The sequence below is a fragment of the Sciurus carolinensis genome, chromosome 14 (genome assembly GCF_902686445.1).
Source record: "Sciurus carolinensis chromosome 14, mSciCar1.2, whole genome shotgun sequence".
Taxonomy (NCBI): domain Eukaryota; kingdom Metazoa; phylum Chordata; class Mammalia; order Rodentia; family Sciuridae; genus Sciurus; species Sciurus carolinensis.
Window position 1 is genome coordinate 13481237 of NC_062226.1, and position 19389 is coordinate 13500625.

At 49.3% G+C, this 19389-nt stretch overlaps 1 protein-coding gene across 1 annotated transcript in view; it reads right to left on the bottom strand.

Annotated features, from left to right (window-relative positions):
- Positions 1-14895, bottom strand: part of Gsn (gelsolin) — a 54211-nt gene extending 39316 nt beyond the window's left edge. Inside the window, exons 1-2 of the mRNA XM_047524176.1 lie at positions 14847-14895; positions 2552-2624 (exon numbers count right to left, since the gene is read on the bottom strand). The gene's annotated coding sequence lies outside the window, so the exon portion shown is untranslated. The remainder of the gene's footprint in view (positions 1-2551; positions 2625-14846) is intronic.
- Between the last annotated feature and the right edge of the window lie 4494 nt (positions 14896-19389).

The window sequence follows — 19389 nt, forward strand, 5'->3', positions numbered from 1 at the left end:
ATTCAAGGCTCTCCCAGCCCTGTGTTCCAGGTCACCGTTTGCCACGTCGCACCTCAACTCCCAAATGTTAGTCACTAGTCCCCAAGCACAGGGGCTCCTCCAGGCAGCAAATGCAACCCCCTTCCTGGAGTGCCCGGCTCCCCTTTTCCCCCACTGCTTATCTCAAGGGAAGCGGAAACCCTTGCTGGCTCCCTGGACCCCTTGGCAGCAGAAATGCACTCTGGGCACTAGCCACTACTGTCTCCCTCAGGGACGAGAGCAGCTCTCCAGGGCAAGGCAAGGGTGACTCAGCTCCCCCTCCAAAGTCAGCGAGGTTTGGCCTCCAAGTGAAAAAAAAAACAGAAAAAGCCAAGAAAATCCGGGAAGAGTGCTCGTTCCCAGGACTGCCCAAGGCCAAGCTCCTATCATGGTGCAGCATCAGGACACCCCAGTGTGGAAGAACCAAAAATTACAGCCTCAGGGCTTAGGATGGCCCTCCTGCTGTCTCTCTTTCAAGGGTTCTACTAATGAAATTCCACCAAGTTTCTACCCAACTTAAAAACTTCCAGTGGGTCCCAGTGCCTAGCATAAATCCCAGACTCCAGGGCCCACGTGACCTGGTTGTTCCCAGTCCCTGGACTCCTCTCCCACTACGGCCCATTCCCTCCCTTCTTCAGTTCCTGAAGGATTCCCAGGCTCCCTCCTGCCTCTGCCTCTGAGCCTTCCTGGCCATTTGCTCTGCCAGGGGGATCCTCCCATCCACGCTCGCCCCATGACTTCCCGGTCCCTCCTCAGGCAGTGGGTTTTCCAGGGAGGCTTGTCTGACCGACCCATCCAGACAAAACCCCACCCCCTTCCCCATCATTTCCTTCATAGCTGAAGAGAGAACGAATCTGTGGCACCAATACCCAGGTTTAAATATCTGTCAGATTCAGGAACGAATGAGTAAGCGAATGAATGCATGAACGGACCTATTTATGAAACTCAAGACAAGAAGGTGATCAGAATCCCAGGGAACATTTGAGACAGAAAAACTGGGTCTCAACTAAGATCTGAGAGGTTGGGAGAAAAACAAAAACAGACAGCACAGCCTCCCAGGAGCAAAGAAGAGGGGGTTTCAGAAGGAGAAGCATCCATGCGCCAGAGATGCGGACGAAGAGACGCGAGGGTGTGATCGGGACCTCATTAGGGTCTCCTCAGTTGAACCAACATTTCTGGAGACTGTGAGGTGGGTAACTGCAGGGGACAGAGGAGTGACGGGGTAAACAGGCAAAGCTCTCAGGTGACAGGCTGGGCCCGAGCAGACCTAGCCCTGCAGGGTCTGCAGAAGTGGGGCAGGCAGAAGACAAGGTCCCTGTGCCATCGTTACCAAAAGCATGCACAGATAGAACGCTCCATGAGCAGATGATGGAGGCAGATTGGCTTTTGGAGGCATCAAAGCAGAAGCATAAGGACTGAGACACGATCCTTGGGCAGCTGAAGTGGGACAAGGCCCCTCTCTGTGCCCACGGGTCCTTCTAGGAATCCCTGGCTTTGAGGACAAAGAAACCTGGAGACCATCAAAAGGCACTTTCAGTCCAGCGCGAGGACACATGCGGGAATCCCAGTGGCTTGGGAGGCTGAGGCAGGAGGATTGCAAGTTCAAAGCCAGCCTCAGCAACTTAGCAAGATCCTGTCTCAAAATAAAACATAAAAAAGGGCTGGGGATCTAGGCTCTGGGGAAGAGAGACAGGGCTGCAGAGACAAGCAAGCTGTCTGCACTCGTCCCTTCCTCCTTCTGGCCACCAAGAGTGACGCCATGAGCTGGCAGGTGCTCCAGGCTCTACTGCTAATCAGACTTCCTTCTGTTCTGATTGGCAGGGTTGTCGCCCTGGAAGTGTTCCTTCCTGTTTCCCTTTGGCATCCTCGAGCTTATTTGGTCCTCAGGACAACTTTGTCAGGTAGTGGGGGGCGGGCCCCGATGTGCTCATCTCTTGGGTAGAGAAACTGAGGCCTACGCTGGGAAGGGAACCTGCACTCCAGCCCAGTACTCCGCCCTGGCCCCTGCGCCCCACCCACCTCCGCTTCTCACCTGGGAATCTGATAGTCAGGCGGCCCCACCCTGCCAGCCACCTGCAGGTGTGACTCATTCACACCCTTGACTCACTCTTAGGTGCTGCTCCTAAGGTCAACAAGCCAGGGACCTGGGGACCACACCCCAGCTTTTCAGGCCTCTCAAAGCCTCCAGGCAGAATTCCCGTCCCTCTTCCTTACAGGGAATTGACCCTTCTACAGAAGAGCTATCAGAAGCCTTGAGAAGGAAAGTCACTTCACATCACCAACAACTGCACAGCCAGCGGGGAGCCAGGCATTTGGGCACCCGCCTTTCCTTGCCTCTTCCCTGCTGGACCACCCGGCCCCCTCCCGAGGTAAGGGACAGAGACGTGCTCTGAGCCTTAAGAGGAAATCCTGGGACTCATTTTGGATCCACCATCGCCACCAGTGGCCGCTTCCCCCTGGAGTCCCTCCAGACTCCCCTGGGCAGCAGGATTGGGCTCAGGAGGACGATGGGTGTCCGCCGTGCTGCACCTACCTTACAGGCTGTGCTGGGACAAGAGCTGCTCCCAGGGGAGAGCGAAGCACGGGACCAGGGGAGTCAGCAGCACCTGAAAAAGAAGGGCCCAGAACCTCAGCCCATCTGGCCCCTCCCCACTTGACCTCCCAAGCCCTGCCACCTCCAGTAACAGGGCACTCACTTCCTGTCGAGGTTGCCAACACCTGCTGCTGATGAAAAGATTTGTCCCGAGGATGCACTAAAACCTAGCGCCTGCTGGCCTCAGTGCTGCCCTCTGAGGTCACCCAGAATGAATCTGTCCCCCTGGTTCCCAGTTGCTCCTTGGACACTTGAAGACAGTGATTCTTGACAAGTCAAGTTGTGTGATGGGCTGATAGATCTGACTTCATGAGAATGTTCTAGGCCAGATTCTAAGGGAAATGACTAAACAGACTCCATGTTGCTCTGAGACTCCATGTTATGTAGGAAATAAGCTTCTCCCATGGGAACACCCCGCCTCTGTACCCATCATCGGTTACTTAGTGTGACATGTTTAACAATACAAAATGACAATTCCTATGTAAAGAAAAATTGTTCTCTTTTGATTCCTACTGCTCCTAAACAATGTACCATGTGAACAGTGTTTGTGTGGATGTTAGTAACCATTCTTTAGTTTGTACCTAGGTAAGGGTCATTTTGACCCACTTCTCCCTCTGTTGATGATCTCATGATGTTAGTTTGTAATTTCGAATCACAGCAACAGACACTTATGATTGATGTGATTTTTGGTAGAAGAACCCCTACAGACCTGCGGTTGGGGCTGTTCTCCTAATAGCCATTTTTGGGGGCATTGTGTGAGACAGTCAGCCAGCCAACTTAATAAAGACTCTCAAATTTGAACTTCTCAGTGGTGATCCATCTGTTCTTAAGTTGCACCCCATGACAGTTGCACATCCTCTTTCCTTTCACTCTTCCAACACAAGGATACCTGGTTCCCTCACCCCATTCCTGGACATGCTCCAGATGAACCCCATCCCCACTGACAGCACAAGACCCAGAATTAGACATTCAGACATGCAAGGCAGACAGAACTCGCACCTGCATCATTCTAGATACATGTCTCTATTAATCCAGCCTAGAATCCCTTTAGCATTTAAGGTAGCCCTAGTGCATGACTGGATTCAGTCAACCCAAGGACTGTGACTCACGACTCTGGGGTTATACAAACTGGCCCTTCACCTAACTGCCTGTGTAACCTAAGCAAAAGTCAAGGTTTTTGCATATGTTTACTGTGATTATTAGTCATTTAATTCCTAAGTCTTTTCCCTATAAATTGTATCTTTCTCATCCTGGATGTGAGCAGTTTGGGGACCCAATCTGTGACATGTGACATTCCCACCTAGGTATTGCTGTATTATTGTTCTGCTGCTCTGTGACTGCACTGCCACTCTCTGGTGATGGGTCTTCCTCTCCCACCAGGTCGCCAGCTCCTGGAGGGCAAGGGCTCTGTCAGCTGCACCTCTGAGGCTTTAGCCCAGCCCAGGACCTGACTCAAGGCAGGACCAGCAGGGAGATGAAGGACCATCCTTCATCCTTCACGGGTCCCACTGTGGACTGTGCAGCTCAGCCCCCCAGCACCTGCTTTTCAGGGGCAAACTGGAGCTTTGCCCTTCCTCACTACCCAGAGTACTCATGTGTGTGTGTGTGTGTGTGTGTGTGTGTGTGTGTGTGTGTGTCCATGCCTCTACGCTGAGCTATGTCCCCAGGCCTTTTCAAAAAAATTTTTTTTTTTTTTTTTTTTTTTTTGCCCAGGCTGGCCTGGAACTTGCAATCCTCCTGCCTCAGCCTCTGGAGTTGCTGGGATTACAGGAATGCGCCATCATGCCGAGCACATATGGGGAGCAGCTGAGCAAGCCCATTCTGCCCACGCTGGAGACTGCTCTGCCCAAAACAGCTTCTCTGAGCCAAAGGGAGAGTCCAAGATCTCAAATGAGTAGGGCCCTGCAGGCTCCTGGGATTAGGACACAGATAAGCCCTGTTCTCAGGCTGACAGTAAATGGCCCAGGCATTGCTGGTAGTTTCTGCATTGTCAATGACACAGGTGGACAGCAGTGGACCTGGAATCAAGGTAGACCAAACCTAAGAGGCCAGAGGTTAGATATTTATCTGGGCCCCTGGACCTGGTGTTAAATGGCACCTCTGTGAGCCTTTCTCAAAAAGTCTGGGAGAAACTTCCCTGCTCCAAGGGATAGGTCAAAGCAAAGTTAGGTTTTATCATTCCTGCAGAGTGATGAATGGCCTTTCATGCTCTGTCAACTCTGGGGCAGATGGAACTTATCCAATCCAGCCCCCTTCTCTGCTACATACCCCAAATCACACGCTCACCTGATGTGATGTCTGTGTTCCCAACCTGCTCTGTGCCACCTCCCTCTCAGGGTCCCCCTCTCAGCAATCAGCACCACCATCCATCAAATATACAAGGGACCAGGCCAGATGTCAGGGCATGTTCCTCCTCCACCGGCTGCTCTCACTGTCCCCGCTCACCACCTCCTGCCAGCTCAGCCTCTGACCACCTCCGAAGTGGACCCCTTTGCCTCACCCCTGCTGCCAACATCTTGGTCCATGCACCATCTCCTCTCCCCTGGACAGCTGCAGTCGTCCCTAATTGATCCTCCTGCTTCCCCTAGCTCCCCTACAATGCCACCTCCTCGAAGCAGGCCCAGACCAAGTCACTTCTCTGCACAGACTCTGCCATGGCTCCTGCATGGCCCCCAAGGTGCATACTCACCATCCTTCTCAAGGTCCACCCTTCAGGATCTGCCCTCGAGATCTACCCCTTGAGCTGCAGCTCTCAGTTCTTGTCTTCCACCTGAGCCCCGCCAGGCTTCAGCCAGACACAGCTGCACTCTGTCCCTGAATCCTTCACGCAACCCTTATACAGACTATTTCCTCTGCGTCCCCGCTGCCCCCAGGTCTTCCCTGTCATTGCACTGGAATGGTCTATTTCCACATCAGCCACTGGTATATCCCGGAGCCTAGCCTCGGGCCGAGGCCACCACAGCTTCAGATTCACCAAAGGAAGAAAACAGCAAATCATACGCTAGCACACACGCATAACACGCGTGTCTGCACACATTCCCACAGAGCCTGCTGAGAGTTCAGATGCTGCCATCTATGGGCAAGAAAAGCATCTCACTCTCCCTGAGATTGGACAGCAGGAGGCCCACTTTTCAAACTTGGCTGGGTTTACAAAGAGCCCAGCTAATTCTAAGTGAGTCTGTTTTCCATTTTGGACCTTGAGGCTACAGCCATTTAAAAACAAGATCCATAAACCACTGACGCTAGTCCACTGCCCACAAGCTCCCCATGGGACCAGAAAAGACAGAGGTTTCTTCTCAGCTCTCATAACCCCAGCGGGTGCTCACTTGGTGCCTGTTGGCTGATTATAACTTCTAACACAAGGCAAGGAGCATATTCTGAGTCAGAGTCATCCAGATGGGAAGGCCAGCCCAAGGTACAGAGTGCATCCCTAGCGTTACCTGCAGCCTTGTTCAGAGACCCTGCCTGGATCCCAGCTGGCTGGGTTTGGCCACCCGCCAGCATAAGAAATAAGCAAAGATGGGAAAATGCGTAGTGAACTTCATGCTGTTTGATCTCACTGGGGAGAAGCAGCTAGGTTGCCTCTCCCTAGTTCCATAGAAGCAGTTACAATTCATACAAGTGAAAGTCAGGTGATGTACGTGTGCAGATTTAGTTGACTGAAGAGGGACAAAAGGCAGGAAATGCACACAGAAGATGTAGTTAGCCTGTGCAGGACAGACAGGCAGCCGGGGTGGGGGGTGCAGCTGGGGGAGGTGCAGCCCTTTGCTTCCATTCTCAGCATGAGAAAGTTGCTCCTAAATTCAGAGGGGCCCCCAAAGTCAGTCTGCTTCACTAGTCACAATGTGCAACTGCTGCAGAGCTTACCTTTGGGTGGCTACTGGGGGGAGTGGGGGGAGGCTGGGTCAGAGCCTTTTTTCATTCTGTGGGACCACCCCCAGTTCACTAGGTGGACTTTCAGACTTAGTGTCCAGTAACAACAAAAGGATTCAAATGGCCACCCTCAAGAAGTCATCACTTTCTGTGCACCAAGTGTTAAAACTCTATAGTCGCCATGCCTCAGCCTCATGGTAACTCTACCAGGTAGGTAATACTGGTCTTTGTCAAAGCAAAGACATAGACTCAGAGAGGTAAAGTAATATGCTAGAGTCACACAGCTAAGATGCCCAGCAGTTCCCACCAAGCCAGGCTGCCTCCCCCACACCCTGGTCTCACTCAATGCCAAGCTATAAGGCTAGGTCTCTTGCTCACTCAAGAAAAACGCAAAGCTTTGGTTGCTGTAGATCAGAGGTGGCAAACCTCTTCTGCAGAGGGCCAGACATACTTTAGACTTTGCAGACCACTTACCCTATTTCTTTTCTTTTACTTTTTTTTTTTCTTTTTAAAATAACTCTTTTAAAGTATAAAAAGCATTCTTAGCTCAGGGACATACAAAACAGACTGGGGCCTCTCCAGGAGCTAGTTTGCCTTCATGGATACATAGAGAATAATGTTTATGCTCTTAAGCAAAAAACCTTGTGGTGGAAACATGTATCCAAGCCAAATGCTAAGCCCTCTGCCGTATCTCTCCCCCTTCCGATGGCTTCCTACTGAGTCACTCTCTGCTCAAGAAGGCCCTACCTCACTCTGCAACTGGGCAGTAAACTATTTCAAGGATTGTTCAGATTCTAGACACTCACAGTTACAGGTTAAAGAGACAGTCTGCTGGGAAGAGAAAGGGAACAAATATGGTGGATAAAAAGAATCTTAAGACATTAAAAGATCCAGGCTCCTGGCTCAAGCGTAGCTCAGGGGTAGAGCACATGCCCAGTATGCCTTAGGCCTCGGCTCCATCCCCAGCAGCAAGACAGATCTGTGCTATAGACCAGGTCCTGTTACTGGAATATCTTTTACGTCCAACTACAATACTTTTTTTTATAAAACCTAGAGGGGATAAGGAGCCTGAAGATATTTTTCATAATGACCGAGCATTAAGTCACTGATCTCACACCCACACCAGGAGGCAGGACAGCTCCAATCAGACCCTAGACAGGTGGAAAAGTAGACGCCCGGAAGGGGGTGGCAAGGTGAGGGGACAAGAGAAGTTGCCATTTCCAGTTCTCGGAGGTGGAGACAGGGATAGGTTAGAGAGAGAAACGACTTACCCAAGATCACACAGCCCAGACAAACTAGGGGCGTGACCATGGCCAAGTTCCTTGATCCTCCTAGGGCTTAGGTCTGGTCACAACTGAAAGCATTTTGGTTGAGGTACTTTTGGAATCTCACAGTGGTAGAACAGCAGTCAGATAGCCTGCTCTGTGCTTAGGGGAACACTTGTTCTCTTGGGGTGTGAGCATTGGGTTCATGAGGTGCAGGGATGGGGCCAAGCAATTCCTGATTCCTAAGAACCAGCTATAAAAGTGGAGTTTGGAAAGAAACTGTTGTTTTGAGGTGAGGAGGCAGTCAGGAGAAGTGTCCTCTGCCAAGAGTGACCACAGATACACCAAAGTCTCTGGGGTGGGAATACAAAGTCCAATCCTTCAGTTATAAGTGCGGGGGCAGAGGAGTGACCTGGCATGAGCACTGGAAGGGAGGCTTAGGATATGGTCCATTTTATAGATGAGGATCCTGCAGCCTTGAGAGAGGCCAGGGCTTCTTACCAAAGAATTTTTCCCTTCAGCTGACAATATACAAGTACACGGTATTAATTAAGAAAGCCCAAGGGTTGGGGATGTAGTTCAGTGATAGGAAAGGCTCTGGGCTCAATCCCCAGCACTGCAAAAAACAAAACAAAACAAAAACAAACAAACAAATAAAATGCAGATGTGTACAAATGATTGATTTGGGAATAATCAGTCTCCTTACAAATAGTGCACTTTCTTTTACGAACAGAATTCATTACAAAAAGACTCCATTCTGGCCTTTGATGGCAAGGGCCCTGGTGCAATGTTTCTCACACTTGAATTTGCCCATGACTCCCATGGGGATCTTGTGAAAATGCAGATTTGAATTCAGTAGGCCCAGAATAGGTAGGGTTACCAGATAAAATGCAGTATGCCCACTTAAATTTGAATTTTGGAAACACATTAAAAGTTTTTGGTAGAAGTATGTTCTAAATATTGCAAGGAGGATATTGTGCTTAAACAATCACTCATTTTTATATGAAATTCAAATTTAACTAGCGTCCTGGGTGTGTGTGTGTGTGTCTGTGTGTGTGTGTGTGTATTTAACTTGCTAAATATGGCCACGCTAAGGGCAGAGCCTGAGATCCCACATTTCGGAAAAGCTCTCAGATGAAGCCAGGTGCTGAACTGTATACAATCATGAATTCTATGGTCTTTTTTAAAAAACCGCAAAAGAAAGCTGGGCTGATAGATCCTACTTCTGAAAGAGTATTTAGAAAGAAAGCAGTCATTGGAACTGGAATATGCTTGCAAGAGAAACAGAGATACCCTGGGGAAAGGGGGCGGGGCCACAAGTCTACCCACAAAAGTCTACCTCTTAAATAGCACTGTTCAACCCACTGAACTCAGGAAGCCAAGAACACATGGGCAGGCCCTCCTGGAGTCCATAGAAGGGAATGATCTACCCCTCCCTGTTCAGGGCAGTTTTGAATCAAATGAGAGAATAGAAATTCATGGCACCTGAATGACTGTTCTTGCCACACATCATGTTGTGCATTTTTTAAATTCCTATGAACTCAGTGTTGAAATCCTAACTTTACAGATGAGGAAACCAAAGCACGGAGAGGTGACTTGCTCAAGGTCTTATCGCAAGTGCAAAGCAGAAATGGGAAGGAGAACCAAGTTTTCTCTGCTCTCAGCCTGGAATCTTAACTCTTTGGCCTTTCTTGCCATGGGACTGTGCAGATACAAAAACTTATGCATTCGGATGCTCATTACACAGTGTTTATAAACAGCCTAAATATTTAATAATAGAGGATTGTTAAGCAAACATGGCATATGCACATCAAAGATGGCATATTAGAGAGTGATAAAAGTCTTATGGGCATATATCACTTGCGTAATTTAAAATGGTAAGGTTGGGGTGGAGTTTAGCAGGAGAGCGTTTGCCCAGCCTGTGTGGAGCCCTGGGTTTGATTCTAAGTGCTGTCAAAAAAAAAAAAAAAAAAAAAGAGGCAAACTTTTTCTTTTTCTTTTTTTTTTTTTAATAAAATACATCATTTCACTTTAATCCCATCATCTATTCAGAGTGAAATAAGTTAAGTATGCATTTGTCTACTTAGATATAGTATACTTAAAAAAAACCAAAAAAGTCAGGATAGAAAATTTTAAAACAGTATGACCACAATTACATGGCATAAAAACAAAAGTACTGAAAATATCAGGAAGAAAATATGCCCAAATGTTAGTGGTATTGCTTCTGCTTGGTAGAATTTCGGATAGTTCTTATTTTTTAAAATATTTTTTTCATCTAAATTTTCCATCATAAGCATTTATTATAAGGGGGGGAAAGGTTCATGGAGGAGGACAGAAAAAAATACATATGCCACCAATGTCACTAAGCCACTGCCCCATATTTAACTAGTATTTACAGTGCCAACAAGAGCCCAGGCCAGCCACAGCCACTTCAGCCAGCCCCAGCCCCACCCGAAGGCTCACATAGACGGAATATACATTCTTTGCTTGGCAAATAAGCCGGACCCAGATGATATATTTGTTGAAATTGGACAGTAACAAAACTATTTGTTTAACCAGCTCTGCAGAATAAATGAAGCCACTCCCACAGGCCTGGTCCCTTCCTCAGAGTTCCCTGCAAGACTCTGTGGCTCAAACCCTTGGAAGAATGGGTTTCAGGGACACTTCACCACCCAGGGTAAAGCTGTTCTCATTCATTAATCCAAGGACTGAATGCGAGAGAGGCAGAGGTGTTTGTGATGCAGAGAAAGCAAGGCCCAGCAAGGGGAAGCAGGAGGGCCTGGAAGGAACCTGGCTGTCCAGGGCAAGGGAGCTCACAGCTCTGGGCCTCAGTTCTCCTCATCAGTAAAATACATGACCCAGTGACCACCTCAGGGATATTATGAGGCTCAAAGAAAAAAAAGTTATTTCATTTCTCTAGGCAGAGCCTCAGTTTCCTCATCGATAAAATGGAGTCCTCTTCCTTCATAAAGCTGTCAAAAAATTAAACAAAACAGTGCAAGCAAAAGGTAACACATACAGCTAACATCTATGCACAGTGGCATCATTAATATTGCTTGTTATTAGAATAAGGAATAGGATATGCAAATGAATCCTAGGCCTCAACTTCCTGTCTTCAAAATGGGGCCATCATTCAGCAACAAAGGCCAAATTCAAGAGCAGCTGAACTTAGGTGCATGACTTCTGTGAGCTCATTTTGGGCTCTCAGACATGCAGATGCCACGCTCCTGTGGGGAACACAAAGCCTTTTGATGTGGAGGCCATCAGAGCTGAAAACCTGCTGTTCAGCCATGGTGTGGATAGAGTCTGGGGTCCAGAGAAAGGCATACATCAGCCCAAGTCACCCAGCACTCTGTCAGTGGCAAAGCCAGGACCCATGCCCAGGCCTCCAGCAGCTTAGCCTTGCCCACCACACCCACTGCTTTTCTCTCCCCTAATTGCTGATGTGGTCCTGGACAGAGCAGGGGTGAGCAGGCTACAGAGGGGACGGGGGAGGGGAGGCTGGCCAGCAGCAGGAACTGAGTTGCCCTGTGGTCTCCAACTTCGCAAACCACATCAGGCTGAAATATGACACACACGCGCTCAGCTGAAAGGGAGGAGATATTTTTACTTAACATACCTCAGCTGCCTAAACACTGGTCTCTTTTTTTCCCTCCCCACAAAAAAGGCCTACCTCCTGGGACCTGCTTTTCTCTGCTTTAGCCCATGCTTTCTCAGGGAACAACCAGGGGGACAGGGGGATCCACTTTCCCTGGCTTCTCTAGATAGATTTCCAGAACATGGGCTCAAATAATGAAGAGAGGGGACCAGTCATTGCTGGGCTCCCATTTCACCAAGTGACTTTGTCCACCAAAGTCCATGTCCAAAAGCCTTGATTTCCTGAAATATGCAAGAGATTGCCTAAACTCAGGGGCCCTGTTGATGGTAAAGAAAAGTATGGGTTGATAATAAGAGGGGCTGAGCAAACCCAGGTCGTGGCACTAAGTCCATCCCTCATAACAATCAGAGTAGACACCCCTCCAAACACACCCCCCACCCACTTCTTAGAATGTCCAGACTAGACAGAACCTGTGGGAGAACCTTTAGTGCAGTAATTAAGAGCTACAGCTCTGTAGTCAGACCTCTGGAATCCTGATACCATCTCCTTAAATAGCCACACAACCTGAGGCAAGTTATGTAACCTCTGGAAGCCTCAGTTTCTTCATTGTAAAAGGGAGTATCATATCTGCCCCAGAGGAACAGTTATGAGGAGTCAATGAACTAATTAATGTTCCAGTGTTTGGTATATTAAAAGGTAACTTTTGACGATGATCATCATCACCATGCAGACCAAAATCCTTCCACATTACCGACAAGGAACTGAGGCTCACAATGACGGAACTTGCCCAAGGCCACCTAGAAGAACTAGGACTGCGACTGTACTCCTAAGCCAGTACTTCTAACTCGCCTCATGCAGGTGGTCTCTAGTAAGCAAAAATACACACTCGGAAACTGCAGACACAGGCCTTAAACATATCTTGAAAGAAAAAGAAAGAAAAAAAAAAAAAGAAGAAGAAGAAGCAGAGACAGTACCTCAGCAGAAGTCATCTCTATGATCTGGACACGTGTCACGGAAGACCCAAACTGCCCTCATGGCACTGCATGGCTAAGAAACTTGAAGGTCTTTGGTCAACAGCTCTTGCTTGTAACAGTCTGGCGAAGCGGGAACACCACTCTTAACAGTGGCCACCTCTGAGGAGAGGAGGATTTGGAGGGACAAAGTTGTGTCTGAACGCTTCTCTATTTTTAAATCTTAACAATTTTTTTTTCTTGTTTTAAAACTAACAAAGAAGAAGAAAAAAAAAAATACTGAAAATAACATAGCAGCTTTACCTGGCTCGCTTTTTCCAGTTGCTATCTGTTTTTAGATGAAATGTGTGGCAGGTTCTGTCTGAGACCTTCAGTTGGGCTTCCAGAATCTGCCACTCTGATCTATATCCCATAGGCACTGCTCTGGTTCAGACCTGCCCGCCCTTCCACCTGGACCAGGGAAAGCTTCCTCTAGGTCTCCCTGCCTCCACCATTGCACTCCCTATACCAGCCATCAGATAAATGAGAGTTTTTATCACTGTTCTGATTGAAACCTTTGTCAGTTTCTGTCTTCAGAATTAAGTCCAAGTCCTTAGTTTATAATTCAGCTCCATCTTCATTTACAATCCCCACTCCACATTCCTCCCACTGTCCATTGTAGCCACAAGGATTGCTCAGAAAACCTCAGTGCTTTTGCACAAACCGTCCCTGCTTCTTAGAATAGCTTTTCTCAGGATTCATTTTTGTCCTAGTAAATAACTACTCACTTCTGAGATCTGGTTCACCCAGAATTAGTCACCCATCTCACAAGCTGAAGCTGATCTCAGTATGGCACAGCTGTGCGGACCGCTGTAGATGGGAAGTACCTTGAGGACAGAGAAGCTTTGTCCTCCTTAAGTTCCTGGGCCCCAGAACGGTAATACGATGGGGAAGAAAAGAAGGAAGGAAATGCCATGACAGGCTAACCATCCTGATCCCCCTGGGATCATGTTAGTTATTCCACAATAAAAAGACTATGGAAAATTCTGGAGTAAAGTTCCCTTCCCTGGTTCACACGGAAACCTTTGCGTCTACATAACTCACCCAAGCGACAAACCAAGTTCCCCCAGCTGCTTACAATTTCTCTAAGCATTTATAAATAGGGAGGCCCCAGAGAGGAAAATGCAGCTTCAAAGCAGCTGGATGCCAATTGTGCCTCTTCCCATCCTTCCTCCTCTGTCCCAAGTCACTTACCCTTAATATCCCCCAAGAAAAATCAGCCAGCACCCCAAGGCTATGTGGCGGCTGGGTTGGGTCCTTCAGTGAATGGAAGGCGGAGAAAGAGCCGAGAGTCCCACCAGCCAGGAGTTAGCAAAGGGCAGATTGGAACCGGGTCCTAGCACTGCTGCCTTACTAGTGACTAAGAGCCCCACGAACTCGGGCCCTAGAGTTTTCTCACTGTGGAAAGGGGATGGGGGTGAGATTCCAACGAGCTATGATCAGTATAAAGGGCAAAGGGCGGGAGGTCCTGGTGCCCTGATCAGAAATGTGTTCCTGGGAGAACAGGACATACAGGATTAAGTCTTTGAAAAGTACTAGAAGCCAAACAAAAGCGAGAGAGGCACCTCCCCAGAGGCCCCGCCTTCCACGTAGCCAGCTCTATCCCCGGGACAGCCAGGGATGAGGGCTGGGCGTTTTAAAGGTCTCCCCTCTGCTCTGCAGAGGGTGCGAAGGCAGAATAGAAATGGATGTCTGAGCAGAGGGGCTACAGAGAAAGCCAACACCTCCTCACCCACACCCCAGTCCTCAGAGTTCCCAGGACTGGGGCTCTCCCTGGGCACTGCCGAGGGCAGCTAGCATGCACAGGACAGAGGGAAGTCGCTGAACTTAGGTTGTGGGGAGAGTGGACCTGAGAAGAGATGGGAGCCGTGCGAGAAGGGGTTCCAATCTCTGTCTTCAACTCTGAAAGAAGTTTGCGCGTGCGTCGGGCAAGATAACGCACACTGCACAGCCTGGGAGGAGACAGCGCCTACAGGTAATAGTCGCATGCAGATTTCAGCCCAGTACAAGGAAGAACTTTCTAACAGTCCTGGTACCAGAAAGAGGAAGGAGGGGGAGGCCCCCATCGCCAGGGAGAGTAGGCAAAGGTGTTACCCAGGAGTGGAGGATCCGCTGCGCAGACTCCTCAGAGAAGCCACCGCCCAGATCGCCGGCGGGCAGTCACCTGCCTTCTTGGTCCAACACCCTAAGTGCAAGGGAGACCCGGGCCCAGTTCCCCCACTCGCGGGGGCGGGGCAAGGTTAGCTCTGGGGCTTGCAGCACAGCGGGGCCTGTAGGTGGAGTCCCGGGCCCCTCCGATCCTGCCCAGCCCCGGGTCCACATTCTTTGCTCCCCTGGAAGACCCCCCAAAGTGGGCAAGGAAGCCCTTCTCCAGCGATGTCCCGCGGCCGGGTCGAGTTCCAGGCGCGCGCAAGCTGGGAGTGGGAGAAGAGGAAGAGGAGAGACTCAGATCATCCCACGGTCTCCGGTGCCCGGGGGGTCACCCCTACCTGCTACTGTGGCGCTGGCGACGGCGGCTGCTGGGTCCAGCTGTGCTCAGCTGGTTCCGGGCGGCGGGGCGGGGGCGCTGCGGCGCGAGCAGCTGGGGTGGGCAGGGCGCGGGCGGGAGCCGCCCTCGGGGCGGGGCGGCCAGACCCGCCACGGTGGGGGGAGGAGCATCAGCCCCTCCGGTAGGCAGCAGGGAGGAGAGAGTCTCTGGATCCTGGCTGGCGTTCGTCCAGTGCTCTGTGTTTCACTTTATGAAACCCCTCACTATGCCCTGCAGGAAGGCAGCAAGCTCCTTGCTTTACACGGGAGGAAACTGAGATCCGGAACTTGGAAGGGTGGTCTGAAGGGGCCTACGGGTCGGGGGACACCCGAACAGCTCTGGAACTGGGTTCGGGCCAAAGAACTCAGTGGGGGTGGGCAGCGTGCAGTGCTCAGCTGGGACCAGCGGGGACAGATTTCAGCCCAGGACCGACTTCAGGCGCCAAAGCCCTCTGATGGTGAAATGGGCTCCCCACAAAAGTAGGGGAGATGTGCAAAGAGCAGCTAGACCCGCAGAAGGGAATAAAGGGGAATCGTTCCCATCTTTATCCAGAATGAAGAACCAAGAAACGCCACGTGCATCCCTGTCCTAAAATGAAAACAGTAAGTTGGAACTTTGGAGTCAGAAGTCAAGAGTTGGAACCCTTGGCATCTGCTGGTCCTGTAACTCTAGGCAACTGAGTTAATATATCTAGGGCGCAGTTTACTCGTTTGTGAAATGGGCACAATTACTTGCCTCTTTATGGGGCATTGGGAAGACTCAGTGGGAGAAAGATTTCAGCACAGTGGCAAGTGCGGAGTTCTCCATAAATGGACGTGCTCAGTAATGTGATGGTGCATACTATCTTAGTTGATTGGGAAAATCCACACTGGCCAGAGAGATGAGTGCAAGGTCACTTTTACAAAAATCAAAGATTTCATTTATCACAACAGTATCACACATGCATTTGAGAAACAGTCATTTATAATGGAGCAGGGGATAGGACAGTCTCCCAACAGTCCCAGTACAGATATGAGTTCCCAGGTCTCTTGCAGGTGCTCCATGACTCTAATTTGGGAGAACTCATGTACCAAACAGAGGACTGGACCATATGACTGAGATGTCCATTCCCAGCCTAATTGCTGGCAGCAGCACCATGTTGGACCAGAGCAAAACTCCCTCTGATGCAAGATAAAATGGACCAGAGTCAATAATTGCTGGGTGCCAGGAATCAGAGCAGGAAAGGCTGGTGGTGTTCAAATGGCAGAGAAGGTGCCAGTGCAGAACTCCCTTCCTGGTTTTTCCATTGAGAAGCAGCCTGGGGAGCCTCAGGGCCTGGGGAATCCCTCCTGGCTCTTCCTCCTGCCCAACTCTCTTTGTACAACAGCAGAGATCACAGCCTCCGCTTCTTCAGTGCTTCGCACCAGGCTCCAGGCTTCCTGCTCGTTGCCACTTTCATTCTCCCCACCCCTGCCTGCCTCTCAAGGTTTGCATTACCGCGTGCATTTTTCAGATGAGGAGGCCAAGCCACAGAGGGTTAAGTAACTCTCTGGATACTGTGCAGTGTGGTCCTCTGTGCAAGAATCCTTGGCCCCAGCTCCTTTGCTCAATGTCCAATGTCACACTCTGCCACGCTTGCTGTCTTGAGCAACTGCCCAGTTCTACTTTCTCTGAGAACAGAAGCAAGGTGCCCACCCCCAGGGAGGTTCACACCCTCTCTACCACTCTGATTTTTCTAGAGCTCTCTGTGGCTCACAGTGGAGCCAGGGAGGAAGAAGGCAGAAACACAGGCTGCTTGACTCTGAGCTCTTTGATCACAAGCTCCGGCATACACATACCTTGGAATTATCTAACATATCATATCATTTCTAAACCCCAGAAACTCCTCTGAGACTATGGGAGGCGGACCTCTGAATCTGTGCCTGTATGGAGATGGAAAATATCGTATCAGGATGGAGAAAGCACTGGGGAACATCTGGCCCAATCCTTCATTTTGGAAATGGGGAAATTGAGACCAAGAGAGCAGAGGAACTTATACCCATAATCCTGTGATTTTTCCATTTGGTGGCTGGAGAGGCACATAGGCTCAGGCGATCTATCACCAAATGATGAAAAATAATAAGGACGACAATGGTGATGATACCACTACTCATTTAGGAGGGTCAAGCAGTTCCCCACGCTTTGCTTTATGCATTAACACGTGTTTCACAGCTGGTCAGCCTGTTCCTTCAGGGTCACGTCTGCTTTGTATGGGTGCCTAAAAGTCCCCTTTGTCTGGGTGCCCTGTCCTCATTCCTTTCCAGACTCCTTGGATCTAGATATCAGTCAGGACTATTTATCTGGATCCTCACCTCAGAGTGAATGTCTTGCTGATATGAATCTCCTCTGATAAAGAAGTTGGATATATTCTTTTGCCAAAAGACCACCTCTTCCCCAGAGTGAGGATGGGAGAAATGAAGACCACATGCAGGAAGCAATCGGGGTGCCTGCCCTCCTTGAGAACACCTCTTCCCACTCGTGGGGACAGCTCTCACTGGGTGCCCATGTTTGTACAATTACCTCCATCCCCTGCAACACTGTCGACAGCATTAGTAGTGGACACCTCAACCAAACTGGATTATCAGAATTTGGAACTGGAACTTGGACGTGACAACTGTGGTTAATTAGCTGGACCTGTGAGGATGGGTCATCTCTGAAGGCCAAGGCTGTGCTGTTGAAGTAACCGTCTTCTATGATTTTCACAGAGAAAGGCAGCAAGAACCTCACAGAAGGCTGGACTGACCAGGGAAGACCTCTGGGTCAGTGGGGTTCTTTTGATTGTCAATTTATCTGAGAGCTAACTAAAAATAAGTTATTAGAAGATGTATTTGCTGATCATCTAGTGGCTTATAGCAGATTCCTAGAAACAGAACCAAGACATGGATCTCGTCAAGGGATGACTTGAAGGAGTACTCTCTGGAGACCGGGAACACCCCATGGACGGCAGGGCAGGGATGCTGCTGGGCTTCCAGGTTAGACCACAGAGGGGCCTGAGGACTAAGGAGAACTCAGAACATACCCTCACCCCATCTTCCCTCTCTGCCCACCACTTCATGCCTCTGCCTCGTGTCACACAAGCATCCCTGCTTTCCACAAAGTAGCACTGACTAGCAGGGAGATGCAATCTTTATTTGTGGTCCACATTCTAACCTGGGTTAGATGACTACTCTTTATTTCAGTTAAAAAGTCGCCACGGGTCATACTGCCCAAACCTGGTTATTCCCTCTGCTGTGGATGGAGGGGCCCAATTCCCAGAGAAAACATGGGGAAGAGCTGGCAGAGAAAATGGCTTCGCTAGGTAGGAGGCCTCAGTCACCTTTAAAGGATGGAAGGGTAGGAATGAGGTAAGGAAAGGGACAGAATCTTCTGCTAAGGCACAGAATAAGCAAGAGTGTGGAGGTTGGAGCAATGCAGGGCAGGGAGGACTGGGGTTGGGGAGAGATTGTGTTTTGTTCCAGCCTGGATCCACTTTGTTGGTGTGCTAGAGTCAGCTGCTGCTAAGTCACAAGAGCTGATTATTAAATCTCCAGGAATTTTTACACCAACTGGTAATCACAGTCTTCAGTGAAGATTCATATAAACTTATAATTAAATAAATTATAACGGTAATTCTCAAAGCGTAGCTTCGCAATAATTTTACTATGCTTCATGACAATCTATGCTCTTAAGTTTATTTTAGTGATTTATCTAGATGGAAGAAATACTATATTTGACTGCGTACTCTGGCACATCTCTTCCCGACTCCAATGACATCATGTTGGTGGTCTGAAACCAGCCAAGGTAGGAATAGTTATACCACAGAAATCAGTGAAATCTGTAAGCCCATTATTTAACATTTCCCAGAACACCATTTGCCCATGCCCTGGGTCCCCCTCGGGCCCCCGCCATCCCTGCTCAGCTCTCTGCATTCAGATTGTTTATGGGTTCATTGCCTCATTACACGGGGAGCTCAGTGCAAAGAGAAAGTGTATTTGCTTGATTTGGTTTTCCAATATAATCCCGTGACAAAATAGTGCCTGGCACAGAACTCATGCTTAGCAACATTTTTATTGGATTAATTAGTGAATGAGATGAGTTTGGTCAGATAGAGGCATTTGGGACACTTACAGAGGACTCAAGAGTGGGTTGCAAGGGCTTCAATCCAAATGTTTCCCAAGTGCCCTCAGCAGGAATGTGTTTGTTCCTTTGTATTTTGGTGGCTGTCGTTTTGGGTGCTGGGGATGGAACCCCAGGCCCCATGAATGCTAAGCATACGATCCACCACTGAGCTACACCCCGGCCCTGTCCTTTAATTTTAATGAGAATTTTAAACTCTGAGTTTCATACAAACACTGTAGACTCAGTCCTAAGGTCTAAAGTTTATGGATTTCCGCATCATTGGACTCCCAGCAGCATGACTCTAATTATGCCCCATAAATGCCAGAAAGATGCCATGCAGAATGGGCATCAGCAAAGGTCACTGATCGTTACACAGCAGATCTCTCAGC